Below are 6593 nucleotides of genomic sequence, written 5' to 3' on the forward strand. Positions count from 1 at the left end.
ACGATGAAAGCAAATTATATATATATATGTGTATGTGTATATATATATATATATATATATATATATATATATATATATTAGCATCTCAAAAGTAAATAAATGCTGATTATATTTTTAAAATAATATAGAAAAAGTCATCATTTTCCCCAAAGGAGTGGCTCAGTATTTGCTGGTGACAGTAGATAATGGTTGATGGAACAGGGACAGAAGAGAGCCATTTTTTGGAAGGTATAGTCTCTTGAACTATTTTTTTTTTAAACCAAGTTTTCAACCTTCTTGGGGCTCACAATTACCATTCACTAAAACTGCAATTAAAATAAAGATACAACAGAAAAAAAATTCCTTAAGGGCAAAATAAAGGCAAAACATGGGAGAGCTTTGAAACACGTAAAAATGGTGCACTGCTTAACCGACCGAAGGGTTGTAGAATATGCTTCTTCTTTATCCCTCTCGCTTGGGATATGGTCCAAACATGCCTCCCAATTCAGATTTATACTATATGATATTCTCTGTCTAGAAATTTGTGTGGAGAAATTTGTCTTTCCTTAAAATGGCAATGTCAATATATCACTTTTTTATATTATTTGTATTTAGTGACTTTTGGTTGAAAAAAAGTATTATGATAATAATAAATGGAGTCATCAGCAAAGTATATATCTATATAGATATATATATATCTTACTATGTAGTATATAGCTGTTATATAGGTATACAGAGGGTGCCACAAATGTATACACATTTTAAGAAAGGAAAAAACTATCACAATTGTAATACTCAATATATACTGACAACAAAAGATGAATACAAGTCACATGTGACTTCTGCAATGACAAGAGGTGCTCAAAGTGGTTCCCATCAGCATCCAGACACTTCTGATTACGGTGAACTACTGCTTGAGCAACGTTGATCAAAGCATCCACTTGTATACATTTTCTTGGCACCTCCGATATATACATATATAAATGCAGATTGACTATTTCTACTCTGCTGTTTAAAGTCGACATGAAGGTGGACCAAGCAACTGATTTTTCAGCTTCATTCAAAGCTTTGAAGAGGTAAAAAGAGCATGGACTTTGGAGGGACCCAGAGCTGAAATCGAATCCTGCTCCCACACTTACGACATATTTTGTGAAGTTGCTTAATCTCTTTGCATCTTAGTGGCTTTATCTATAAAACAGAGATCATACTTCCTATTTTTCAGGATTGTTCTGAGAATTATTAATAATGTGGTTTTCGGGGGCGATGGCTTTAATCCCCTCCCCATTACGTCTGTATTAGTTATCTGTTTCTGAATAACAATGTTAGCACAAATTTAGCAGTTTAAAACAGCACCCACTTATTATTTTACAGTGTCTGTGGATCAACAGTCTGGACACAGCTTAGTTGGGTCCTATGCAAAGCTGCAATCAAGGTGTCAGTCAGGACTGGGGAAGTTCCACATCCAAGATCACATGGCTGTTAGTAGAATTCAGTTCCTTGTGACCCAATGGCCAGCGCCTTCCCCACCTGAGCCTTCAGATGTGAGCCCAGGCTGGACATGTCTTGTAGCCTTGCAGAGGACCCAGTTGTGTCTGGACTCCCGGGAGACCCACAGAAACTGAGACAATCAATATGTGCTCTAAACTGCTGGGTTTGTGCTAGTATTGTTAGGCAGCGCTAGATAACACAATACCCACGAATTCTCTCCCAAGTCACTCTGTGAAGATGCAATCGAGTAAAAGCAGTACGTGGCTCTGCAAAATGACTTCGGAACAAGTCTGCGAGCAGCTTCCTGCAGCCAGACCACTGCCCCTGCCCCACCACTTACAGCAGCTATTATCACCTAAACTCCTGCAGCACCCCCACCCCACCCCCACCCCACAGAGGGGCTCTGAGCCTGAGTGCTGGCATGTGTGGAGCCAGGAAGACTTATTCATCATGGGGTGTCATCCCTCTGCCAATGGTCAGTCTGACTCCTCTGAGGATCCCGTTTGTCACTGCAGCCCCAGCAGCAGGCTTATGGAGAACAACGTCTGGGGCACACAACAAATTTTCCACCCCTTGGGAAGCAATGAGCTTGTTCAAGTTTATAATAGTAATCAGAATATTACCTTAGGTGTGATTTTGATTCTCCAGGCTCGTTTATGCATTCACTCGGTCAATGTATATCCAGTCCCTGCCATGTGCCAGAAGCTAGTCCAGCTCCGGGGGACAGGACAGTGAAGACAGATAAGGTTTCTATTGTCAGGAGGCTGTGTGTGTGTGTGTGTGTGTGTGTGTGTGAAATAGGCAAAAGAGCCATTAAAAATATTTTTTTAATTGTGCAAACAACACAAATACAGAAGACAGTGTAAAACAAATGTATAATTAAATACATTATTGTATGGCAAATGCCCTTGTAAGAACCAAACATGAAAAGAGACAGAACCTTGCCAGCTGTGCCGGGAACCCTCTAGCAGCCCCTCCCAACACCTTCACCCTCCCAGGAAGCACTAGCCTGCTTTTTACGGTAATCACTCACTTCCGTACTTCTCTTTGGAGTTTATCACCAGTGTTTCTTCCTAAATGTTATACTATAGCTCTGCCTGTTTTCTAAAAAAAAATATGTCTTTCAGGTCTTTTTTAATGTATAGGTTCTCCCTCCTACTATTCTCCCACCTTTGAAGTTTGTTTCTTGTGGAAGTTGGATCCCCTGTCCTGGAGCTTTCCTCAATTGGAATTTGCTGATCGCATCCCTATGGTAAAAATCAGTGTCTCCCTTCGTCTTCTGTAGTTCCTGCTGATCGTAAAGGCTTAATCAGTTGCAATTTTGAGGATTTTTTGGACTACAACTATTTCATAGGTAGTGTCATATTTCTCATGAAGAGGCACAAATACCTTCTTGTGTCGTTAGCAGCCATTTCTGTTCAGTGCTTAGAGCCTTCATTTATTAGGGGTTGAAAATGGATGGTATTCCCATCTGATCATGTCTTCTTCATGTATCTGTCGGGATATGTCTGTACGGACAACTTCTGCCATCTGATTACACAGTGGTTCAGTTTTTACAGGAAGGATGAATGCTTGAGTCTGTTAATTTCATTTATTCATTTTCAAAACAAAGAGTTAGCTCCTGAGCATCATTCGAAAATAATCAGGATACTATATACATATACTGCATTTTTAAAGACTGTTTTTACAGCAGTGTTAGGTTTACAACAAAAACCGAGAGGAATGTACAGAGATTTCCCATCCACCTGCTGTCCTCACACATGCTCAGCCTCCCCCAGGATCAATTTCACTTACCAGAATGGTATATTTTCTTTTCTTCTTTTTACTAAAAATGAACCTACATTGAAACATTATCACCCAAAGTCCAGAGTTTATCTTAGGGTTCATTCTTGGTGTTGTTCATTCTATACGTTTGGACACACTGATTCTCAAGTTTATATGCAGAAGCAAATTTTAATGATGGATAAAAATGAGGATTTAAAAAAATCTACATTTAAGTGGACCTGCACACTTCAAACCCGCATTGTTCAAGAGTCAGCTGTGTGTTTGATCCATGGTTGGGAATCCACCTATGCAGATACCGACTAAAGTTATAGGTGGATTTCCAACTTTGTCAGTGGTTTCGGCCTCAATGCCCCATCTTGTTCAAGGGTCAAGTGTGCATATGCACATATCATATATCCTGTTGGTTCTGTTTCTCTGGAAAACCCTGACTAATACAGCAGGTACTATAATCACCGTCTTGTAGATAACTTTAGAGAGGTTTGATAACGTTCCCCAGGACCCAAAGGGTAAGGAGGAGAATCTGTCAAACCCTGGCCTGTGTGACCTCACAGCTCTTCTGCTATTGACTGCAGCTGAGAAGGGTTCCAGGAGAGGGGTGTGGCTTTGAAGATCAATCATTGCCTGAGTCACTCTCGGAAATACTAACGCAGAAAAGAGTTTTCCATGGGGCAAGAGATTAGATGAAGAGGAGCGTTTTTCAGGGACAACGTGGCCTTTACCTTTTTCCTTGTATCTCAAATCTGGACCTTCAGGGATCTGACATGAATGAGATGCAATATAAGAGAGAAATCTGGTCTGGTCCACTTTAGGACCTCTGCTTGTAGAGGCCTCTATAGCTGTAACTGGCGCCTGGAAAGAGCTGCCATTTTGATGGAGCACCTACTATGTGCCAGATGCTTTATCTGTCTTATCTATAATCTGCACCACAGCCCTGCCAAAGATACTTCTGGTTTTAGCTGCCCCAACAGGCAAACCCATGTAATAATGCCTGGTGTGGGCCAGGCGCCCTCCTCCATCTCGTAGCCATGCCATTGGCCATCTATGGCCTCCAAGTTTGCCTGCTTAACTGCCCCAGGTCAGGGAGTGACATATCCCTTCCTGTCCATGCCACCTATGAGGATGAGGCACATGACCCTGCCTACACAGGGGCGGGGTGGGGAGGGGAATGTAAAGGCCACAGTTGTCCGAGGGTTCCATTTGCTCCACATTCTCACCAACACTTGGCGATGTCTGTCATTTTTATCCTAGCTGGGAAATACAGGGAAGCATGTGGATCTTTGGTGAGCTCTAGCCACACCATCATTTTAAAGATGAAGCAGGCAAACCTCAGCTGGGACGCATGACTTGAGCACCCCAGATCATTAGGGCTTCTGTGCCATTTCCCCCACCCACTCCACCCTGCAATGCTTCCCCAAGTAAAATGTACTGTAGTTACTTCAAAGCAACTCAGATACAAAATGGTCTGCCTGTACTACAGGGGGGGCCAATCCCCTCCCCCCACCCCCAAAAGGAATCCCACTACTGCTCAGACAATACAACAGAGCAGACACCTGCTAACTTGGCATACTCTGCATCAATGCCACAAATCCCTATCAGGCCCTGATGAAGGTCTGATTATGTACTTTTTTTTTTAATCTACCCTGCTGTGATGGCTGTATCCCCTCCATCTGTCCTATGCTGGGTGAAATCTGCTACAGCTGCAAGCTACACCTGCTAGAGAGCCAGACTGGTACCTTGGGGATAGGGGGCGAGTTAGCAGGTGGATGCAAAAAGCTGGCAACCACTTTGCAAAATGTTCTTATCCTTTTGTAGCCTTCACTCACTGAAATAAAAGCAAAGGAAATGAACTGCAGGGATTGGGGTGGGTGGAAACAAAGACTGGTGCATCCGGACTTAAATTTTCAATGCAAAATGTCATTTTGCATTTGCAGTGTGGGAAGAGAGGGTGACCCACCCTCCACCCCAACCCAAATCGAAACAACATGCTTTTTGTGTGGGTGAAACTCAAGTTCAGCTGCAAGCGATCTGCTGTGGGGGAGATAGCTGAAGCTCAGGGCCAGCAGCTCCATTTCTCTCTCTCTCTCTCTCTCTCTCTCTCTCTCTCTCTCTCTCTCTCTCTCTCTCTCTCTCTCTCTCTTTAGTAAAAGGAAAAATCTAGGACCCCTTTCCAGAACTTTCTACCTTCGGCATCTTCCTTGATTCTTTCTGGCTGATCACACCCTTTGAACACTAGAAGAACAGCGCAGCGTGTGCCTGTTCTGGAGTCAGACTAGAGCTAGGGCTGGGCTCTGACCCCACCGCTTAACTGCTGTGTCACTTTGGACAAGGTATTTCACCTTTCTAAACCTTTACTTCCTCATCCATACAAAGGGATAAAAATATCGCCCAAGTCATGGCATTTTTCTGAGTATTCAAATGAGTCCATGAGCCAAATACTGAAAGCTTAACCCAGTGCTAGATACATAGCAAGCTCTTCCAAAGTGGGAGCTGCCATTATTACTATTAGTATTAGCAGTACTGGTAACATTAGCAGAAGTGGAAGTCGCTTTTCTGACTTCTGGGATCATGTGACTTTTTCAGTTACTGGGTGCGATGGTAGGAAGAAGTGACAAGCAGGTGGGTTGAGGCTTGGCCGAGGCTGTGCCAACTTAGCTGAATAAATACTTCTTCCATGATTTCACACGAGGCAGAGTGGCATAAGGTCAACGTGGGTTTTGAAGTCAGACAGACTTAGGTTTGACCCGGCTGCTCTGTCCTTTGCAGCTTTGTGCGATGGTGTCTGTCACTCAGCCTAAGTTCATATCTTGTGATTCTCTCTGGGAACATCACTTTAGTGTCAAACCAAACAAGAGAGAGTGAGCTGATAGAGGGGCATGAAAACGGACTCACTATTAATACCGACTAATTTGATTTCCTTGATTTTGAATCTGATTCACCGCCATTTGGTTTAAATAAAAATGAGAACATTTGAATAAGCAAAGGAGAAAAAGTTACCCGTTATCCCTCAACTCAAAGACAGCACTGCCAACGTCTTGGTATTTATCCAGAAAAACTATCTTGGTTGCAAGGTTGATGAGATATGGAAACAGGCCACCTAGAGAGAAAGACTTTGGACATGGAAGCAGCCACCATCTGGGGGTCAATCGTGTGGACGTTGCCCAGTTGGAGCAGAGGGCTCCAGCAGATGACAGGCTCAGCCCCCCGCTATGATTTATTGTCAGGGCAGTGCCATCAGCTGTCACCCTGCAGGAAAATCATCTCACTCTCCATCCGCAATGTGGAAGTCAAGATGACCACACAACAAGTTAGTTTTAGAGACCTTTTATCAAAGGGGAGGCAGA

The sequence above is a fragment of the Rhinolophus hipposideros genome (assembly GCF_964194185.1).
Source record: "Rhinolophus hipposideros genome assembly, chromosome: 13".
NCBI classification, from domain to species: domain Eukaryota; kingdom Metazoa; phylum Chordata; class Mammalia; order Chiroptera; family Rhinolophidae; genus Rhinolophus; species Rhinolophus hipposideros.